The 23,195-nt window shown below is 42.5% G+C and overlaps 1 protein-coding gene across 1 annotated transcript in view; it reads right to left on the reverse strand.

Annotated features, from left to right (window-relative positions):
* Positions 1-23,195, reverse strand: part of LOC122811050 — a 746,005-nt gene that overhangs the window by 542,787 nt on the left and 180,023 nt on the right. The gene's annotated exons all lie outside the window — the stretch shown is intronic.

Below are 23,195 nucleotides of genomic sequence, written 5' to 3' on the forward strand. Positions count from 1 at the left end.
CTTCTATGAACACCTCCAGGACTGCATGGATCAGGCAATCCCAAATAAAACCAAGACTCTTTCCACAAAGGACAAACGTCCAGTCTGGTGGACCCCAGCCATTAACAAACTTTACAATAAGAGGAGAAAGCTATTACATGATAGAACAAAATCCATAAAAGGGAAGTCACCCCTGATCATTATCAGTAAAAAAATACGAGCACTCATAAAATCAACTAAGGCCAATTTTGAGAGAAAAATTGCCATGGATTCAAAGGACAATCATAAGGCCTTTTTCAGCTATGTTAGGAACCTGGGTGGAAACTCCCAGATATGCTCAGAATTAGTCCAAAATGATACAAAAATCACTGAACCCACAGACATTGCCAACGTACTGGCAGACAGGTTCAGTGCAAACTTCACCCCCCTTTCCCCCCCTAAAGGAGAGATAACTATCCCAGCAGAGTGTAGCCTCCCAGACATCTCAAATGCGTAGGTGAAAGCTGCTCTCTCTAAAGCTAAAAACACAGCATCAATGGGACCGGATGGTGTCCCCGGCTGTGTGCTACACGAGCTAAATGAGGAATTAAACCCGCACATAAGGCAGCTGTTTAATCTCAGCCTTACCACAGGATACGTGCCCAAGGAGTGGCGTACGGCAACTGTGGTCCCACTCCACAAAGGCGGTGCCTCTACGGACCCTGTTAATTACCGCCCCATAAGCTTAACAAGTCTAGTCTGCAAAGCTATGGAAAGGATCATAATGGAGCTCATAAACAAAGATATAGGGACTTGCAGACATTGGACCCGACCCAGTTTGGCTTCGTCAAGGGCAGATCATGCCTTTTGAACTTGGTCGACTTCTTGAAACAGTCACCAAGGCCATTGATGAGGAAAGGCAGTCCATACAGCCTACCTTGACCTTGCAAAGGCTTCGACACAATACCCCACTCGGGTATTGTAGAAAAACTTACCAGCTTAAATGTAAACCCATATGTCACAAGATGGGTTGCAAACTGGCTTAAGGACAGAACCCACAGGGTTAGAGTTGCTGGCGCTATGTCAGACTCCAAGCCAGTCACAAGCGGTGTCCCACAGGGCTCGGTCCTTGGCCCCCTATTGTTCGGCATCTACTTCTCAGAAGTACAGGCCAACATGGGAGGACTTTGGCTGACAAAGTTTGCAGACGACTGCAAACTGGGCGCCATAGTGGAAAGTGCATCGGACACGGATATCCTTCAGAAGGGACTCACGGAAACAGATAGCTGGTGCCAGAGCCATGGCCTGAAGTTAAACGCCAAAAATGTATAGTCATACCCTTCGGGAAAAACAAGGTAACCCCAAGCTACCATATAGGTAGCAATCCACTAAGCACAGAAGAGGTTATCAGGGACCTGGGGACCCAGGTTGACAGTGGCCTTTCTTTTGACACTCACGTTGCTAAAGTGGTTAGAAAGACCTTCTACATTGCCCACCTGATCATGAAGGGATTCACATCCAGATCTAGTGAGGTCATTGTTCCCCTGTACTCTTCACTTATCAGACCAATGATCGAGTACAATGCCCCATTCGGGATGTATCGCACCCGACATCTGCAGCAATTGGAGAGACCCCAAAAGTTCCTCACCAAAAGGATAAAGGGACTCCAAAATCTGTCATATGCTGCCAGATTGAAGAAACTCCAGCTCTATTCAGTCGCATACCGTCTGCTCAGTGGTGACATGTGCCTGACATACAAGGCCATGTCCAACCCGGAATTAATGGACATGCTCCACCTCAAAAAATCCAAATCCACCAAAACCACTAGAGCAAGCGACTTAAACCTTAGCACGGATATAAACAGGACGTGCTGGAGGGATAGATTTATCACTCAGAGACTCCCTATGCTGTGGAATAAAATCTCAGTCCATGTGAGGCAGAGCACCTCGCTGGCTCTGTTCAAGAGAAATCTTGACCTGTGGATGGGAGATCGTAGGTTTATCCCGGGAATCATCTCTGTATCACTGCTGGACAGAGGCACAACAAACTAATGGGCACGGTATTTTTTCATATAAGGGGTGGCGTAAGCCACAAAAATTTGGGCTAGGCTTATAAATGCCTTAGGGCAGATAGCCTAGTATAAACCTATGAACCTATGAACCTATACCTGAAAAAAACAGACAGAGACATTACAGTGTTGTGGAACATACTGAGAAAGTTTTGAACCTTTCCAGGATAAAAAAATTAATGAAGCAAAAACAAAAGCAATTAGATTATGTACCCACATATGAACTGGTTCATCAATATCAATATTTATGGGGACAGGCTAAAATTAAGTATTTAGGAGTATGGATTAAAAATTATACTGGTGTGGCAGTTAAGGATATGTGTGAAGAGACTAAGCAAAAGATAATACAAAAACTGAGAAAAATGAAAGCTCTGTTATATGGATACCGATAGTAAGATACAAGCAGTTCAAATGTTTTTAGTCCCTTTCGCCTTATATATTGGTCAGGCATATTTTTATCAACCAGATGAGAAGTTGTGGATAGCAATTAATAAACAGCTGAAGGATTTTAAATTGGAAAAGAAGACGGCAAGATTCAAGTGGGATCAGCTTCTTCTTCCAACAGAACAGGGCAGATTGGGATCACCAAAGCTGAAGATGTATTTCAGAGCAACAAAGTAAAGGCTCCTATACATAGCACAAGCACTATAATTCGAAGTGGAAAGAGATGATGATGATGATGATGATGACAAAACAGGGGAAGAGCTCAAGTAACAGGGAGAGACTGCGATTTTGGTTATAGACCTTTAAGGATAACAATGATCATACAGAATGTTATATTCATAAAGTAGCAAAAGGTCTTCTAAGAACTAAGCCAACATGGGAATGGACAAAGGAGATTCTCCCTGTAGGGATGAATGCAATTAGTGATACAGACAATAGGCAAGAGGGGGCAAGAATGTACTGGAGAAAACTGGCAAAGGAACCAAGGTACTGGGAGCAAATAACTAGAGAGGGAAAGGTAGTAAAAAGGGAAGATGCCAAGAACTTATTTGGACTGCATGCTAAAGATTGCCCTCCATATCAAGGACTGATATCAGAGTATAGGCAAAGAGAAAGAAATACGAGGTCCTAAACGAAATACTAGCACTGATAGAGTTTTTAGTAGAATCTAGAACAGAAGTCACATTAAGAATGGAATAATTAGTAGAGCATATAAAATATTGCATGGTAAATATAAGAATCAATCAGAGGAGGTTAGGAAAGACTGGGAGGAGAGATTAGGTAAGCAATTCACAAAGAAACAATGGGGAATATATTTATGTCTCCCAAACATGCAACAAAATCTAGAAGATTTCGGATCTTTGCCTGGAAGTGCTTACATAAGTATTTTTATACCCTAAGCAGGCTTTAAAGAATTTTTCCTCAGGCAGACAGCAAATGTTGGAGGTGTCATGGGGCAGAAAGAGGTAACTGGGAACATATTTTCTGGGAGTGTAATGAGTTAGTAGACTCTAAAGATTCCCTGCAGACTGCTCTGTCAGAGATGTTAGGTGAGTGAGATGGAGTGACTGGGGAAATGCTTTTTTGAGTTATGATACAAACTTGAAATTGCCTAGACATAGTAAGGCCTTGCTGATTCTAATTATGATGGCTGCCAAAAAAGCAATTACTAGAAAATGGAAATCAAAGTATAAATCAACTTTACTAGAAGTAGTGAAGATATCAACAGAGTTAAAACTGTAACTGGGATCTTTAGAAAAGGGTAGGGACAACTACATGTGAAAAATGGGAAATTTGGAATCAATACATGCAGATGAGTATAAGAAAGCAACCTAGACCTTTAATAGTACATATGCAATTCTATCAGAAGAGATTTTGTCAAAACTGTGACAGAAGGATAAAATACTAACAGTAGGTGACAGCAGAGTGCTTGTGTAGAATGACTACTCATTGAACACCAGGCAAAAATGAAGTAAATTCATCCCTCTATTCAAAGAATGCCGAGAAACAGATGTAAGATTCAAACTGCTGTATCCAGCTGTCTTCAAGGTATTCCTCCCTGGAGGGGTAGAAGAAATGAGAGTACGTTGGAAATGAAGCAGAGAAAGGATTTGGGAGATAGAGAAGAACAGTAATAAAATCAGTAGCTTACTGTGGGATTACAACGCATTAGTTATATTTATAGGATCATAGGAGCTTACTAGGCTAATTGCCCTGGGGCCCTTCCAAGCCTAGCCAAGAGTTTATCCTCAAAAAGAAACCTCAGTCAGCACCTGTCACCCATGTCAATGAGGGACACAGGTGGAACTCCTGGGACAAATTTGTGGTTTCCCATCCACTCATCAAGATTGTGCTTGAAAAGGGTCCACGAGGTGCTTTGTTTGACATGTATGGGAAGTCTATTCCAGAGACAGGGCAGCCTCCGAGAGACAAACCTGTCTCTCCAGCAGGTTTTGTTGATGTTGCATATTAGATTCAAGCCTTTTGAGCAGTTAGTGCATGAGAAGTTAGACTTACGTGTACGGAGCATCTCTAGTAGTGCAGGGGTCGAGATTGCCTTGTAGGTGAGACACAGATCACCCTTGACCAATCTGTATGATACAGAATAGAGTGATAGTGATTTGAGCCTGTTTGTATAGGACAGGTGTTGGAGGCCATGGATTCCCTTTGTGAGGTATTTCAGTGGCATTTCCAGTTGGTGCAGATGTTTGGAGAGGTACATCCAAAAGGGGCATTATATTAAATTATTGTTCTAATGTGGGAGGAGTAGAGAGGTAATAACTTTCTTTTTTCTGGATGCAATCCCTTTACTTATGAGATGAACCAAGTAAAAGGCTTTTCTGACCACTGCCGCTACATGATGGTCGAATGTGAGGTTGTTATCAACCTGAGTGCTCAGGTCTCTCACCGCAGGCTGTGTGCATAGGGGGTTGCCATTGATGTGGTAATCAATAGGGGTCATATTTTTGCCTAATGGTATGATGATACATTTTTTGCATTTATCTTGAGGCCATAACTTTGGCACCAGTCATTTGTTTCTGTGAGACCCTCTTGCAGTATGTTAACATCATTTGGGGAGTCAATGACAGCACCCAACTTACAGTTGTCTGCAAACTTGGTCAGCCAGAGGCCCTTTGTCTTTGCCTGGACCTCTGATAAATAGATGCCAAACAGTAGGGTTCCCAGGACAGATGCCTGGGGAACTCCACTAATGACAGGTCTGCTATTGAAGGTGGAGGTGCCTGTTTGTGAAATTTGACAGCACAAGAAAATCTCGAAACACTGGACTTCTTCAAACATTTTTTTTGCTGAGTGGGGACTCAAATATATGCCCTACTTCATGTCATTGATGTTTGGAAAAATGCTTTGGGGAGGGGAAGAGATGGGAGCACACTAACTGTAAGTAAAGACAACACTTTCTTTTCATAATAGTATTGTATCTGCATTGCATGGTTTTCTTTGCATGCTATTTTTGGGTGTAATGGGGATTGTAAACAGGTGTTGTTTTTATTTTTCTCCCCTCTTCTCTCTTTCTTCTTTTGCAGTTTTGAGAAACATAGGCAATGTAATGATTAAAAAAAGGAAAAAGGGATCTTGGTTAAGAGGGCATGACAAAGTTCAAATTAAAGTGCTTTTTTCATTCTTGCATGGGGAAATGACTGATTAAGGACCCTTGTTGTAAAACAGAGAGCAAGTAAATGAAAAAAGAATATTGACTATTATAAGCTTTTTTTTCCTAACACTTGCAAATATGTATATTAAGTAGCATTTCTGCAGCTGCTGTTCATGCCTCCATGGAGAAAATCTGATAAAGAGAAACTGGAGACAGTCTGGTGGGAGAGGATTGGCTGAGGGAAAAGAAGAAAAAAGAACAGAGAAATTGGCGATGACATAATGTTCCCTGAAAACAATCAGGGGTTTTCCCAGGCGTGACAACTTTAAAGATAATACAAAACCAGTTAGACTTGAAGTAAAGTTCTCTCAGTTTTTTTTTAAATGCAGTGGGGATACTAATATAAACAGGTGCTTTTGTTTTTTCTTGTTCACCCTTCTCTCTTTTTCTTTGTTCAGTTTTGAAAAATGTAGACACTGCAATGAAAAAAAGTAGGAGGGGAGGAGATGAGGGGAGAGCAAAAGGGTCTGGTAAAGAGAGTATGACAAAAGAAAAATCAGTGTGCTTTTTCCCATGCTTCAATTGGGAAATGACTGGGTAAAAACCCTAGGCATCATCCAATAATTCATTTATTACAAATCATGTAAATGAAAAAGAATATTGAATATTGTAAGGTTTTTCTCTGATAAACAAGTTACCCTTAGCAGTTCTGTGTCTGGTTTACATGTCACTAGAAGGCAATTTGATAAAGAAAAATGGCTTGGAGAAAGTGTTTACTGAAATCATTCAAGTGTTTTCTCAACTGGGAGAGTTATATAGATATAAAAAAATCAAACAGCACTTACTAATAGCATAGGTTGCACCATGCGTCTTAGCATGATTAACCTTTCTTTTTGGTTAACTTTAGCCTGTCTGCATAGCTATCAACTTAGAACCTATGCTTTTATTAGGTACCAAAAAAGAAGTTATGTACTCACCATAACGTTCCATGTTTGTTGTCCAGTATCTCACCTTCAGCCTTGCTACTTTGGGTTCAGAGCCAAAACATCGACTCCAACTCGGCCTATACTAAAAATTCAACAGCTTCTATTGGCTCCAGGCTGAATACCTATCCCATAGTGCTTGGCGGCTATTCCCCAGATCTCATCTGAGAAGGAAGGTTCCCATGATATGTACAATATCCAAAAGGATAATATCTGAAAAAACATATTGTCAAAAAATTGACAAGAAAAAGCAAGAAGGGAAACAGACCTTATCTTCCAATTTCTGAGAAAAATTCCTCTAGATACTCCAGTAGGGGGATGGCTGGGAGGGACACAAGACTGAAGGAGAGTACTGGACAACAAACATGGAACGTCATGGTGAGTACATAACTTCTTTATGTTATGTTGTCCCATCTCGCCTTCAGTCTTGCTACTTTGGAACAGAGTCCCTAGCACCTTTTTCTTGGGTGGCTCAAGGGAATAAACTCTTCAGGACAGTGGAACCAAAGGATGCCCTGTTCCAGGAGGTCACATCTACTTTGTAATGAGTAATAAAAGTATGAGGGTTAACCCATGTAGCAGCAGCACAAACTGAATCTAGTGGAAGTCTGGAATGAAAGACAATGGAGGTAGATACTTCTCTAGATGAATGCCCTTTGATTTCCCTGGCGGTTCCTTGTTGTGGGAATCATAGACATATGTGATGGTTTCGGTAAGCCACTTGAAAAAAGTAACTTTTGAGACTGCCAAACCTTTCTTATGTTCTGAATAGGAGACAAACAATTGGTCTGACTTCCTAAATTCTTTGGTCCTGTGCAAGTAAAAATGTAACTGTTTGTGTACATCCAGTTGATGAAGATTATACTTTGCCTTGTTGCCATAGTTTGGAAAAAAACACTGGTAATTCTATACTCTGATTTAAATTGACTTGAGAACAAACTTTTGGTAAAAAGGAAGGATTTATTCTGAAGGAAACTCTATCTTTATGGAAGATGAAATAAGGTGGACGGATAGACAAGGCTTGTAACTCTGACACTCTGAAGTAATTGCTATCAGGAAGATTGTTTTCCAAGATAAAAATTTTAATGAACAAGATGATGCTGGTTCGAAAGGGAGCAGAATCAAAAATGACAATACTAGGTTGAGGTCCCAAGAAGGAGGAGGTTCTCCGACGGGAGGTCTTAACAGAAAAGTACCTTATAGGAAGGCTTTGCATAGTCTATGAGACATTAGACTAGATCCAGATTCTCCCACATGATAATTAGAAATAGCAGCTGACTGAACTTGGATAGTGGCTGACGCTGCCCCTTGATTAAAGGTTTCTGTTAGAAATTCCAGGATTAGAGGTATAGATGCTGTAAAAGGATCTATATGTCTTTTGTCAGCCCAACAAGAGAACCTCTTCCATTTGCTCACATAAAGATTCCTAGTCATCTGCTTGTGCGAAGATACTAGAATATGACTAAATGCAGGTGACAATTCCGGAAGCCTGGCTAAGAGTGGAAGTGGAGCAGCCAAGCTGTCAGTTTGAGGGTGTGGAGTGCAGGATGGAGCGTTCCTGACTGATGCGTCAGAAGATCTGGCACTGGGTCCAGGATCCATGGGTCCTCCTGAAGGTATGGCCAAAGGAAGGGGAACCAGATCTGATGAGGCCTGCGACTCAACAACTTTGCTTTCTGTATGACCTTTGGAATCAAGGGAAACTGGGGAAAGGCATAAAGAAGACCCAGGGGCCAAACGTGAACCAGTGCATCCCTTGGTGACTCTCCCAGAGGGGAAATTAGGGCAAAGTAGTTGCTGCATTTGGAATGGAAGGGAGTGGCAAAAAGGCCGCACCAAGGCTGACCCCATTTGTGAAAAATTTGGTTCGCCACTTCCTGATTGAGGGACCACTTGTGAGGCATGAGAATGGCTCTGCTTAGTCTGTCTGCTATAAAGTTGGATTTCCCTGGGATATGTGTTGTTGTCAGAAAGCGAGAAGATATGGCCCACTGCCATACTCCCTGGGCCTCTCGACATAGAGGCTAGGATCTGGTTCTCCCCCTGCTTGTTGATGTACCAAACCACCAACATATTGTCTGTCTGAATTGAAATAGTCCCCTTGGGAAGAAAGTCCTGAAGTGCTTGCAATGCCAGAAGCATGGCCTTCACCTCTAGGACACTGATATGCAAATGGTACTCTTGATCTTTCCAAACTCCTTGGACTGTCTGTCCCAGATGATGCCCCCCACCCTATCTGGGACGCGACCGTGGTTACAAAAGCGATAGGTTGAGGAAGTACAAACGGTCTGCCCATTGTTACCTGAGTGGAATGAACCCACCACAGTAAGTCCTTCTTGCAGGAAGGAGTTATGAAACTTTCGTGAGACATGGGTAACTCCTGCATGGACCACTGGGCGAACAGCAGCCACTGCAGTATTCTCATGTGAAGTCATGCCATGGGAAGTAGTGTTATTGTCACTGCCATACAGCCTAGGACTTTCAACACAAATCTTGCCTGTACTCTGTTCTTGTTGAGTAAAATAATCACTTGAATGCGTAGCGTCTGTATCCTTTCTTGAGGTAGCTTTGCCAATATGTCGCTTGTATTTAAATCTGCACCAATTAATGTAATATGCTGTGATGGCAATAAGGCAGATTTTTCTGTATTTATAGTAATGCCTAGTTTTGAGAAAAGATGAATGGTGTAGTCTTTTGTTTTGATCAGTAGTTGCTTGGTGGTGGCAGTTAGGAGCCAGTCGTCTAAGTATGGAAACACCTTGAATCCTTGGTGTCTCAGATGAGCCGTGACTACTACCATGCATTTGGTAAACACCCTGGGGGCTGTGGTGAGTCCAAAGGGCAGAGCTCTGAACTGGTAATGACTAGCTCCCAGCCAGAAGTGTAGAAATCTTCTTGAGTGCCTGTCCATCTTTATGTGGCAGTACGTGTCCTGAAGATCTAATGAGCACATCCAATTGTCTTTTTCCAGGAATGGGAGTATAAACTGCAGTGCTCCCATCCAGAATTTTGATTTTCTCACCAACTAGTTTAGTCTACTGAGATCCAATATGGATCTCCAGTCCCCTGTCTTTTTTGGAACTAAAAAGAACCTTGAGTAAACTCTGGATCCTAACTGGTCTGCAGGGACTTCTTGGATGACTCTTTTTTTCTAGCAACTTTTGTACTTTTAGTGTTGCTTGATCCCTTTGACCGGGTGGACTGTCTGGGACAGACTTTGGTGGTCAAGGTGTACATTGGAAGGGAATGTTGTATCCTCAGGATATAATGGACTGTACCCACTTGTCTTGAGTCAAATTCAGCCAGGCTTCTAGGTACAGCGATATCCTCCCTCCGATTGCCTCCAGAGGTGGACAGACGAGTCTCCTTTCAATTTTATTTAAAAGGGGATTCTTGTGGAGAAAATAAGGCCCAAAGAAAAGATAAGACGCAAAATAAACTTACAAGGTTTGAAAAGGGCTAGAAATAGCACAAGACTATTACTATAGCATTAATACATAAAAATAACTAACAATTTGACAGAAAAGTTAGAAAAATACATAAAATATTACATTTTCCAAGTCTGAGCCATTAAAGACAATCCTGAAGCTTCAAGCGGCAAAAGAGATCTGGGGAATAGCCACTAAGCACTATGGGATAGGTATTCATCCTCGAGCCAGTAGAAGCTCTCAAGCTTTTAGTATAGGCCAAGTCAGAGCCGAGGTTTCGCCTCCAAACCCAAAGTAGCAAGACTGAAAGCGAGATGGGACAACATAACATCTTCAACATTTGAAGTTGTGTATAGTTTTGTGTGTTACTGTAAAGTTAATAGGTTTTAGGAGGTTTTTTTGGAGGGGAGGTTGTTTGTTCTGTTTGAGGGCTTTCAAAAAAACAAAAAGTTATGTAAGATGTGACATAGGCGCAAATGGATATGACATGAAATAACTGTATAAAGATCAACCTGACGAACAATAAAAGTTGGAGTTAGGCATTTAGCAAAAGAGCAGTTATATATAAACGGTGATAATAATAACTATATAAGAAAATTATGCTTTCTGTACTGTCTTGCAATCTGAATGGTCTTACAGATAAATATAAAAAAGAAAGAGAATTGAATTATATTAAAAAATGTAGAGTGCAAATAGCTATGCTACAGGAGACACACCTGGAAAGAATTGAATATGTGAATTTGATAAAGAAAAGTTTTTAGGATGGTTATTCAGTGGAATATTTGGGGCAAAGGAAAAGAGGAGTATTTATATTAATTACATGAGGCACTCCAGTAGTGATAGAAGAGGGAAAAAAGATAATAACAGAAGATATATATCACTAAGGGGCTACTCGCTAGGGAACAGGGTTACACTGGCATGCATTTAGATTCCCGCTAAAACTGGTTTAATGGAGCATAAGAAAATTCTGGGAGAAATAATCAGCTTTCATCAAGGAATATTACCTATAGATGGAGAATGGAATTTGGTTTGCAACAGTGAAGATGGGTCGGGGGGGGGGGGGGGCTAGAAGGGAAAAATATACCAAGGGAGGGTAGATTTTTGAAGAAATTTATGAAAATGTTTGGCATGGAAGATGTGAATTCAGTACTAGGAGTTCAGAGTGAATTTACATATTACTCACCAAGATATAAAATTTGGCCTAGGTTAGATAGCTTTTATACCGCACAGGACCATGTGCATTTAATTGAAGGTCTTGAAATGCACCCAATAACTATTTCAGATCATGCACCAATAATAACTAAAATATAAATTCAAGGTAATTAAGTGAAAACGAGACACTGGTGCTTTCCACCTACCGGATGAAAAGAGAGGAATTGAAGGAATGGATTGTGGAATTAATGCAGGAGCTACTAGAGAAGATAGATTTATCTTTTGAAAACATAGCTAAGGAGAGGGATAAAATTAAAATGGAGTTTAAAACTAGGTTGTAAATAAAGGAAAGAAAGATATGGCTAAACAGTAACAATAATTTTTAGAGGGACTGACAAAAGTTAAAGTATTGCAAAATAGGGGGAATCTCTAAGAACAAGAAAATGAGTAACTGCATAATGCTAAACAGAAAATAAGGGATTACCTTGATAATATGCATGAGTTTAGAAGGATTGTTTTAAGTAACTGTTTTTTATAATAATTCTAGAGCACAAAAACGTCTAGCACAACAACTCAGGCAACAAAAAGTGGAAAGGACAGTCAATCAAGTTTAGGGAGCCTATAACAAGGAAGATAACAAGAGACCCTGTATAAGTATTAGAAATATTTTGGAAACTTTATGAAAACTTGTATAAAGCAGTGAAATATGCACATTAAGAAAAGGTACAAATGGAAATGTTTATGGAAGAATTAAATATGCCAAACAGAGATAGATGAGGCTCAATTATCAACAGTTAGGATAGGAAGGGATGAGATAAAAATGGCTATGTACAGCCAATCTACAGGAAAGTCCCCAGGAATAGATGGTATTCTTGTGGAAGTTTGGAAGTTAGTAGGGAAAAACTGATAAAAATCTGGAAGGTTTTGTGTAACAGTATTTTAAGAGGAGGATAAGTACCAGCATCCTGGAAGAAGGCAGTGGTAACGGTAATACCTAAAGAGGGTAAAGATCCATCGGATCCAGCTTCATACAGGCCAATTTCAATACTAAACCATGATTATAAAGTGTTTATGTCTATAATGGCTAAAAGAATGGCAGAAGTGATAACAAAATTGATAGATAGGGATCAGTGTAGTTTTGTGGAGAGGATGCAAACATTTGACAATATTAACAGAACACTGATGATCAGGAGGGAAGCAAAATGTAAAAAAGTACCACTTTTATTCATGGGTCTTGATGCAGAGAATACATTTGACAGAGGACGTCATGTGCAGGGCAATGGAAGCATTTGCTTTCCCTGATAAAATTATAAGGTTGATTAGAAGACTATATGAGGGATCAGAGGCATGAATTAAAGTGGGTGGGGTCCTCTCCGATAATTTCTGCTTGAGTAGAGGAACCAGGCAGGGTTGTCCGCTTTCTCCTTTATTATTTGCATTATATTTAGAGGCATTGGTAAAGAAAATAAGGGACTCAGAAATTCAAGGATATAATTGGTATGGTAGTCAGGAGAGAGAGAGAGAAAGAAAGAAAATAATGAAAGAAAAGAAAGAAAGAAAGAAAGAAAGAAAGAAAGAAAGAAAGAGATAGGTTAGTACATAGGATGATGTCATATGGGAAGTTGCTATCACACGGGAGAAAGTAAATAGTAGAAGTGGCAAAATGTATGAAAGTCAGCTGCGAACAGGAAAGAAGGATGCAGAATATCTGAGTTAAAAACATGAGAATAGGTATATTAATGTGTTCCAAGGATTTGTGCCTCTTTCATCTCCTCAGTGATGGGCACACAACTCCTACCTGCTTCTGCCATCAAACACCTGAGTCACTATTCAGACTCTGGTCACTTGGGTCAGACAGGCCTCTGTCCAGCTACATCACTGATGCAAGCAGATGCTGGTTTATTTTAAGCATAAATAGTCATTTGTGTTCTTGGTTTGCCAAAGTAATTTGGCTAGTGGCAGTGTACTTTAAAGTGGGGAAGAGGATGATGGCATTCAAATGCATCCTCTATGCCTCTTTCCTGGAAAATATAATGCATGCATGCTTTTGTGTGCAAAATAATTCTGGATAAGTTTCAATTACTGTTAGTAAGTTTGTACTAGAAAGCAATGGGCTCAGTCTACGATTTGTGAAATCATGCAAAGGTGCAGATTATAAATCCGATCTGCACTGTACATTGTAAACCTTCTAATATCCTAAGAGCAATAGGTATGATGTACGTACACTGAGATGATGACTTTGCATATTTTGAGACAGAAAAGGGAGCAAAGTCTCTGTTAGAAATATTCATCAAGGAAGTTCTTCCCTGACAAATACTGACAGAGGGGCTAACTTCATGTCAGACTTGCTGACCTTTTAGCAGGAATGCTGCAGGTAAAGCAGATAAAAAACACCTCCATCACCATCAACAAATGGCATGGCAAACAGGTATAACTCTACCCTTAGGACCATGCTTAGAGGATTTGAAGACAAATTTAAATGGTAGACCAACAAGTAACTAACCCATCTCTTTTTGGGAGGGATAAATACCTATCCTATCTCTTTTTGGATGCAAGGTGGTGTCCTAAGAATCCAGAGCATTTTTGCAATTCATGCTACAGTAAGGCCACAAGTTGAGGAGGTCTCTCTCATCAATTCATGATGAGTGGGAGGATGAATATGATTTCCAAAAGGAGACTCTTGTACAATACATACTAAATTTCAAGGTCTTAGTCCTGTGGCAGTCCCATGAACTCCTAGCACAAGCACAATAACAACAAAATGTTTGGTATAACACGACATCAGCAGCCTATGAGTATACATTTGGAAATGAAAAGCAATCCTGCTTAATCCTGTTTACCAGAATAAGTTATGGTCAGCATGTGGGAAAACTTTCACTGTCATACAAGAATAAGATTCTCTGACTATCTGGTGGTGCTGACAGACAGAAGGCAAAAACAAATTCTACTATGTCAACATGATAACAAGCTACTACTTAATATATGCAATGGGCTGCAAGAAGAATCTGAATGGGGCTGGTTGTATATCTGCTCAGTGACAGATGCTAACAACTCAGTGGATACAGCAGTATTGCTATAGCAGCTATCCATCCCTTACGCAGGTTCAAGAAATCAAAGAAGTACTACAAGAACATGTTCAACATACTAGAGAGGTGTTGAGTAAACTGGATCAGGAATAAATGATGAGGCAAAGAAATGATGGGTAAAAATATCAAAAGGGCGGTACCCTGTTACTAAAAATATAAAGACTCTTTTAAAACAAGAAACTGGGTGAAGGCAACTTAAAATGCACATTTTAACCAAAGTTTCATCTCTTGATGGTTCATCAAGTAAATCCCAGTCAACACTGTGTAGGTAGAAGCCTGCAGGCAACAAATGAGATCACAGACCAGGGACATTAGCTTGGTCCAGCCAAGCTGGTGATGGTCTCTCAATGCAACACGTGTTGGATGCATGCGCATATTGGAGAAAAGCATAGACTGGCTTTCTAAAGATCTACAGGTGCCCACACCAGCCACAATGGGTCAGAATGAGGGCCACAAGAAAATAAAAGCCCCCATGCTTCTAGAATAACAGCTCAGCAACTGGCTTTTGCCTCTCAGAGATTGAATGGGCCAGAAATGACTCTTGTCCAGAGAGGAAAAATTGGCCACTAGATTCCAAGGAGATGATGGTCAGCCAGCAGCAGAAATACAAAATAAAATCCTTATTTTAGCCAGTAGCTTGATCCTTTTCCAGAAGTATGTAACTGTGGAAAAAATAAATAATTTTCTGAAATGCATGCTGAAGCTCCAGGAAATCTTATCTAGGAATTTTTAGAGACAGACTGTTAAGTCAGTTTCTGCTCTACCTGCTAGGGAACCAGTTACTGTATTCTTCTGCTGCAGCATGCACAGATGAACACATCTCAGCAGTATTATATTAACTGTAAGGACTCTGTAAAATTTACACTGATCCCCAAAGACTTGAAACCTAGAAACAGTCAGGGCACTTTTTATCTTCAGTTAAAAGTAGTTAAGGACTCGTTTAGCTAAAGCACCCATCTGCTTAAAATCTTTATTTTAACTCCCTTAGGCAAGAATATTTCTACTTGCACATTACTTTTCAGGTATAATGTGCATCTTCTTTATTCCACGTACAGAATATTATTTTAAATTTCATACACTAGTAGCTGATGATTTATTTTTTAGCTTAAGGGTAAGCATGACGAATGGGTTAAGTAATTGTGGGCATCCACGCTTCAAAGCTTTACTGCTCAAGTTACATCTACCATTAAAGTATTCATGGATTACAGTATTTTAAGACAAATGTAACTTGTATTCTTGGTTTGTCAAAGTAGTTTGGCTGGTGGCAGCATACTGTAAACTAGAAAAGATGGCGTCAGTACTGGAAAGTTATCATCTACCCCCCCCCCCACAGAAAATACTGTGTGTGTGTGTGTGTGTGTGTGTGTGTGTGTGTGTGTGTGTGTGTGTGTGTGTGTGTGTGTGTTTGTAATTGGGTACAGTAACACTGAAGACAAATCAAGACTGAGGGAATAAAACTATGTGCTACGGGTAAGCAGCTGTTTAACTGCTCAACTCGTGTGCATTAAGTGCTAGATAAACTGTTGTAGCTCAAACACAGTGCTTTTTACACCCATGTGCCTTTAAAAACAAGCTAAATTAAAATGTATTCACAATTAAAACATTAACATTAAACTCCAACTTCATGTTGTCCAATTTATTCACTGCCAAATAACCTCACTGTCAACAATAAGGAAACCAAGGATGACATCCAAAGAACACTGCTTGTATGATAATGCTCCTGTTTACTAAAGGGATTTGCTCAAGTAAGGAACATAAATATAAAGCAAAATCAATGATGTTCTGCAAAACTGGAGATATATAAGAGCAGACCACTCTACATCAGTTGGAGGTTGGTGTAATGTAAAGCTCTTTACCTCACAGTCAAAAGGTACAGGGTTTGTGTGTCACCTTTGAAGGAAATTGTCTAGGCTTAAAATAATTCACAAGAGCAGCTAGCCTGGTACTTACCTATGAACCTATCACTTAAAAAGTTAACAGAACATCAGGTTTTGCATCAAAATGTATTTCTGAATCACTAAAACTGTGAAACCCTGACTGACTAAAATCCTGACTGATTTATCAAATGTGACAGTTGATGTGAAATTAAGGCTCTTGTCTCATGTACCAAAGGTACAGTGTGTGTGGCTGAAGAAGTCAGTTAACTAGCCAAGGCCCCTTAACTGGGGCAGTTTAACACAAACACACACACACACACTCATTCTGAATCTCTTCTTGTTAGCATTTCATAAAAAAATGTAGGTACAAGTGACTTTCACAGTAGAAATGTTTTTTTTTCTTATATTCTTTTTTCCACATCTCTTGTGCCTGCAAATCATCTTGTTGCTGCCACTAATGCTAACTTTTTCCACAGCACTGTAGACAGAAAAAAATCATGACATACCTGTCATCCATGCAGCCAACAGGGGTATTGTTCACTCTTCTGGCATAACCACTTCCTCGGCTGCTGATGTGAGAGGCAGCTAAAACTTTTCCTCTGCGTATTTGTGTACTTGACCATGCCACATATCTGCCATGTGAACACAGTCCTTAAACTAGTAGGTTTCAGTATTGCAGTGGGCTGGGCCACCTCTCTATCGATGATTCATAAGCTCACACTGGGTCACTCACTCCCACCCTCTTATTCCTGGCTCATTCAGTGTCCAAGAGACGAATCAATCTACAGTTGTCCGGGGTGTAGTCAGGGTTTTATCCTTCAATGATACTGAACTGGGCTCATAAGAAAACCTCTGACAGGACTCTAAACTCCCACTGGAACTCATACAGTGAGAAAAACTAAAGAGAGTTCATGTCAGCATTAGATTTATATAGCAATCTCAGACCAAATGCATGAATAACTTTGCAGGCATGAGGGCCAAATTAACATTAGCTTAGAAGAAATTCAGGCTGGAAAATCCAGACAGGCAAAGGAAAAATAGAAGTTATGTTCTTACCATAACGTTCCATGTTAGTTGTCTTCTTCTCACCTTCTTCTTGCTGGATGGGGGGTTCGGAGCCGACCTCGGCTCCGACTCGGCCACTCTAAAAGCTCGAGAGTTGGTTCCACCGGCTCGAGGCTCCCCTTATATCCCACAATGCTAGGCGTGAGTTACCTCAGATCTCGTTTGTAAGCTAACCCCAGCTTATAATAGTATCAGAATAACTATAAACAAAGTCCACCTCTAAAACCAGGGAGAAAGAAGGGTGACCTATATCCTCATCCAGGAAATATGCACAACAGCATATGCCTAATAAAAGAGGTGGTAGAAAGAGAGGTCACAATCACAACTCCTCTAGGTCTGTCCAGGCCAGGGGGAAGGAGGGTGGGACGCAAGAAGAAGGCGAGAAGAAGACAACTAACATGGAACGTTATGGTAAGAACATAACTTCTATATGTTAAGTTGTCTATCTCGCCTTCATTCTTGCTGGATGGGACCGCGTCCCTAGCACCTTGTCCCGGGTGGCCTAACGGAACAGACTCCTGAGAACAGTGGAACCAAAGTTAGCTCTATGCCTAGAAGCTAAATCCAACTTATAATGAGAAATGAAAGTGTGAGGAGTAGCCCAAGTAGCCGATGCACAAATGGTGTCAATAGGCAGTCTGTCTTGGAAAGCTAAAGAAGTAGCCAAAGCTCTGGTGAAATGGGCCTTAGGTTTATTATGCAGCTTTTGGTGTCTAATTTCATAAACAAGGGAAATCAGAGATGTTAGCCATCTAGATAATGATCCCTTTCTGCCTTCTGCATAGGAGACAAACAGCTGGTCAGATTTTCTGAATTGTTTTGTTCTATCCAAATAGTACCTCAACTGACGATGAACATCTAGCCAGTGTAATTTTTGTTCAGACCTATTGGAATATTCTGGAAAAAAGACAGGGAGGTCAATGCTTTGATTTAGGTTTGACGTCGAGACTACCTTAGGCAAAAAGGACGGGTTGGTTCGTAAGGATACCCTGTCCTTATGGAACAATAGATAAGGAGGTCGACAGCTGAGTGCATGAAGTTCTGAAACTCTTCTAGCTGAAGTAATAGCTACCAGAAAGAGAGTCTTCCATGATAGCAATTTTAAAGAACAGGAGGCTGCAGGTTCGAAAGGGGAAGAATCAAAGAAGTAAGAACTAAATTTAGGTCCCAAGGAGAAGGAGGATTTCTTATAGGAGGTCTGAGAAGAAAAACTCCTTTCAAAAAGGCTTTGCAAAGCTTGTGGGACATTAAGGCAGACTCAGAAATACCCACATGAAAGTTAGAAATAGCTGCCAATTGAACTTTAAGAGTAGAAGGAGATGAACCTGCATGGAAGAGTTCAGCTAGAAAATCAAGGGCTATTTGGATGGAAGCAGTGAAAGGATCTATGTCCCTTCCTTGAGCCCAATATGTGAAGCGTTTCCACTTACTCAAATAAATCTTCCGAGTGGAAGATTTATGGGAAGCTATCAAAATATCTCGAACAGAGTGAGATAATTGAGGAAGCCTGGCTAAGGTTGGAACTGGAGGAACCAAGCAGTGAGGTTCAGAGAGGGGAGGGAGCGATGAAACTGACCCGACTGATGGATCAAAAGATCTGGAACTAGGTCCAGATGCCAAGGTCGCTCAATAGAAATTGATGTAGAAAGGGGAACCACACCTGTCGAGGCCAGTAAGGAGCAATGAGGATCAACGAGGCCTTCTGAGCGATAGCTTTCTGTATCACTTGAGAGATTAGTGGGAAGGAGGAAATGCATACAGAAGTCCCCGGGCCAAACTTGGACTAGAGCATCTCTGCTGGGTTGGCCTGGTAAAGGGAATAGAGTGAAATAATCTCTGCACTTGCTGTTTTGGGGAGTAGCAAAAAGATCGCAGCAAGGCTGACCCCACTTGAGAAAAATTTCTCTCACAACAGAGTCTTTCAGAGACCACTCGTGAGGCATGAGGATAGCTCTGCTCAACTTGTCCGCGATTTGATTGGACTTCCCGGGGATGTGCGTTGCTATCAGAAACCGCTGAGAAGAAATCGCCCATTGCCACAATCTGAGTGCTTCTCGACACAGGGGGTAGGACCTGGTTCCGCCTTGTTTGTTGATGTACCACACTACAGACATATTGTCTGTCTGGATTGCAATCGTTCCCAAGGGAAGAGAGTCTTGAAGGGCTTGCAACGCTAAAAGCACTGCTCTCATCTCCAGAACATTTATGTGCAAGTGGCATTCGTCTGGCTGCCATGTGCCCTGGACCGTCCTGCCCTGATAATGCCCCCCCAACCCGATCAGGGAGGCGTCCGTTGTCAGAGTAGCAACCGGAGGGGGAGGAACAAAGGGTCTTCCCAATAAGAGCTGATGGGAAGACATCCACCACATGAGATGATTTCTGCACGCCTGCGTGATCATAATGGTGTGGGACATTGGAAGTTGCTGGTATGACCATTGTGTAAAGAGCATCCATTGAAGGATTCTCATGTGGAATCTGGCTAATGGAAGCAGAGGTATGGCCGCCATAATTCCCAACACTTTCAGAACTAACCTGGCTTTGATTCTGTTGTTGTTGAAAAGGAGTGAGACCAGTTTGTGTATGTCTGTTATTCTCTGATCTGTTAGTCTCGCAGACATGTCTACTGTGTCTAGATTTGCGCCTATGAAGGTAATAGTACGACAAGGCGACAAAACAGACTTTTCGCAATTTATTGAAATGCCTAACTTTTGACAAATGCGAAAAGTGTAATCCCTGGCCATCAGAAGGAGATGCTTGGTGGGAGCTGTGAGGAGCCAGTCGTCCAAATATGGAAACACCTGGAATCCTTGTCGTCTCAGGTGAGAAGCTACCACTGCCATGCATTTGGTAAATACCCGGGGGGCAGTGGTGAGACCAAAGGGCAGGGCCCTGAATTGAAAATGACTGGTTCCCAGCCTGAAGCGGAGGAATCTTCTGGAGCGTCTGTTTATTTTTATGTGATAGTACGCATCCTGAAGGTCTATAGAGCACATCCAGTTTCCTTTTCCCAATAGGGGAAGGATGGACTGCAGCGTGACCATCCGAAATCTTGTTTTCTTGACTGATCTGTTCAAGATACTGAGATCCAAAATTGGTCTCCAGTCCCCTGTTTTCTTTGGAACTAAAAAGAACCTTGAGTAGATTCCGGATCCTTGCTGGTCTGCTGGAATTGGCTGAATTGCTCTTTTCGCAAGCAGCTTTGAAATTTCCAAAACCGCTAGATCCCTTTGAGCGGGTGGAACATCTGGAAGGGATTTTTTTAATTGGTTTGGAATGCGAAGAAAGGGAATGGAATAGCCTTCGGAAATGATGGACTGTACCCATTTGTCTTGAGTCAGGGATAGCCAGGCTTCTGGGTACAGTGACAATCTTCCCCCGACTGCCTCCGAAGGTGGGCAGTCGGGCAACACCTCAGGGATGCTGAAAGGGCTTATCAGAGAAGGCTTCTCGATTGCCCTGGTTCTGCGGACCCCCCCCCTGCCTCGAGGGCGACGTCTACCATTGTTATTCCCGCCTCTGCCTCTGGCGGGGAACCGACTCTGTGCGTCAGGCGAAGTCCCTTGAGATTGTTTACGGAACCACATTTTCCCACTTTTCTGGCCTTTGGGGTAAGGCCTAGAAGGAGTAGAAAAACGGACTCCGACGGCAGAAAGAGTCTTGCTTTCAGTCTCGCACCTAGTCAAGGTTTCTTTCACTTGAGGACCAAAGAGAGATGATCCATCGAATGGGGAATTAGTGAAAGACGTTTTAAAGGGGTCCGCAAAATTGCATAGCCGCATCCAGGCATGCCTACGTAAGGCCACACCTGTCCCTGCGGCCCTGCTCGCTCCATCAGCCGCATAAGAAAGGAGGCGCATGGAGGAGTTGACTATGGAGTTCAGGGTAGCCAGCTGAGTGTTCATCTTATCTTGAAAACCCGCAGCTGTAGGATCCTTCAACATGTCACTCGCTTCTTTGATCAAGTCCCTTTGAAGACGAGTAAAATGGCATAGGTAGTTCAGCGAACGCATAGCAAATGTCGCTGACGAGAACATCCGCTTCCCGTACCTGTCCATGGACCTAGATTCCTTGTTAGGTGGATGGACAGGTACTGAAGGATCAGCTAGTTCCTTCTTAGTGGCAGCAGCAACCACCATAGCATCCACAGAAACTCCTTTTGTCAAGAACTGTTTGTCTGCTGGTGCCGTTATGAATTTTGAGGGTCTCCTGGGAGTGGGGTCCACTGAATCAGGAGCCGTCCATGCCTTTTTAGCTACCACCTGCATGAGGGGGTCAAAGGGGGGAGACACCCAGGAGGTGGAAGGACGAGAGCCAAACACCTCAAGGTACACAGATTCATCCTCCGAAGGGTTGAGGGCTGGCCAATTTCCCCTCTGTTTGAGGATTTCTAGAATGTCTGCAAAAGAGACATCTTCAGAAGGGGAACGGGGAACCCTCGAATCCTCTAAATCTGTGTCAGAGGTGACGGACTCAGGTGAGTCAATGTGTTTCCTCTTACACTTTCTCTTCCGAGGGGGCTCTTCTGCCAAATCAGGAGAGGCCTCGGAAGAGGATGAGATCCCCACAGGGGGTTCCTGAGGAGCTGGCTCTCTGCGGTCCGGGACGAGGGAGTGAGTCGACTTGACCTGAGGCACCGTAGAGGGAGGGGCAGACGGAGCCGACTGTGGAGTAGAGCCAGGTTCTAACACACTCCGCATGACCTCGAACGCACCCCTGTCAGGCAGAGCCAGAGGTCCCCGCTCCGAGAAGCTGAGAACCTCCCTCGGCACCGACAGTGATGGCTCCGAGGCCGATGTCGGAGCCGAACTCACCAGCGCCGAAGCTCCGAGAGGAAGAGCGGGGTCGGACAAGGGTCCGATGCCACTCACCCCCTCGGAGCCGACGAGGGAAGTCCGGCGCCGAGATTCTTCGAAAGAAGAAATCGGAGCCGACGACGGAGCCGAAGACATCTGTATCGGCTCCGGCGCTACCACAGTCTCGGTTCCGAAACGCCCCGGCTCCGAGCTCAATGGAGTCGGAGGAGGAACATATTGATGGACAGGGGCAGGCATCAACTGATGAGTCGGGCTCTGAAGCATTTGGGCCAGTGCCTCGGACTTAAGAAGTCGACTCACTACCCTCTGAAGGTCATGATCCGACAGCCTCGATGACCTAGAGGAGTGAGATTTATGGCTCCGTTCAGACAGCAGAGGAGATGCTGGAGCCGAATGAACGGAGCCAAGGGATGGTGACCTAGATCTCTTCCTAGATGTCGGCTCCGAAGGTCTGGTCGGAGCCGACAGGAATTTAATACCTCGGCTCCAGCCAGAGCCGAGGGAACCACAGAAGCTGTAGACTCATCGGCTCCAGCCGGAGCCGATGCAGACGTAGGTTTAGTAGCCTTAGATCTCGGCTCAGTAGCTGGAGCCGAGGACCTAGAAGCCTTGGAGGGCTTCCCAGAGACAGAGAGGGAATCCTCAGGCTTAAGTAGACCCCTTAGGATCAATTTGTTCTTTCTTTCCTGCAGGACCCTGGGACTGAAGCCGTGGCATACAGCACAGGAGTCCTGCAGGTGCAAAGGCCCCAGGCAGTAAACACAAGAAGTGTGACCGTCTGTCAGAGACATTTTCTGACAGCACGCATCACACTTCTTGAAGCCTGAGACCTTTGTGTCTTTAGACATCTTAGAACAAGAAAGTGTAACCACACACACTCAGTCAAACACACTGATTACACCTTATCTTATTTTTTAAAACTCAAAAATAAAACAACTATCAAAATGTTTTAATTAAGAGAAGCAACACACACACACCACTAGGGAATGGAAGAAAGGCCTGAAGGCCCGAGGGAGAACTTTTAAGTTCTTATGGGGAAGAAATGGGATTTTTGTGAAAAAAGGGGTAGAATTCCACTAAACTAAGGGAAAATGTAGTTAAAATTAAAAATAAAGGGGTTTAAGTATCCTAACTTTACTGAAAGTTTGCTTACCAAGAAGCCGGTAGAAAACCAACACCTCGATCGCTGTAGCGGCAAACGAGATCTG

This window comes from Protopterus annectens, chromosome 9.part0 (genome assembly GCF_019279795.1).
Source record: "Protopterus annectens isolate FY-2018-M chromosome 9.part0, PAN1.0, whole genome shotgun sequence".
In the NCBI taxonomy this organism is placed as follows: domain Eukaryota; kingdom Metazoa; phylum Chordata; order Ceratodontiformes; family Protopteridae; genus Protopterus; species Protopterus annectens.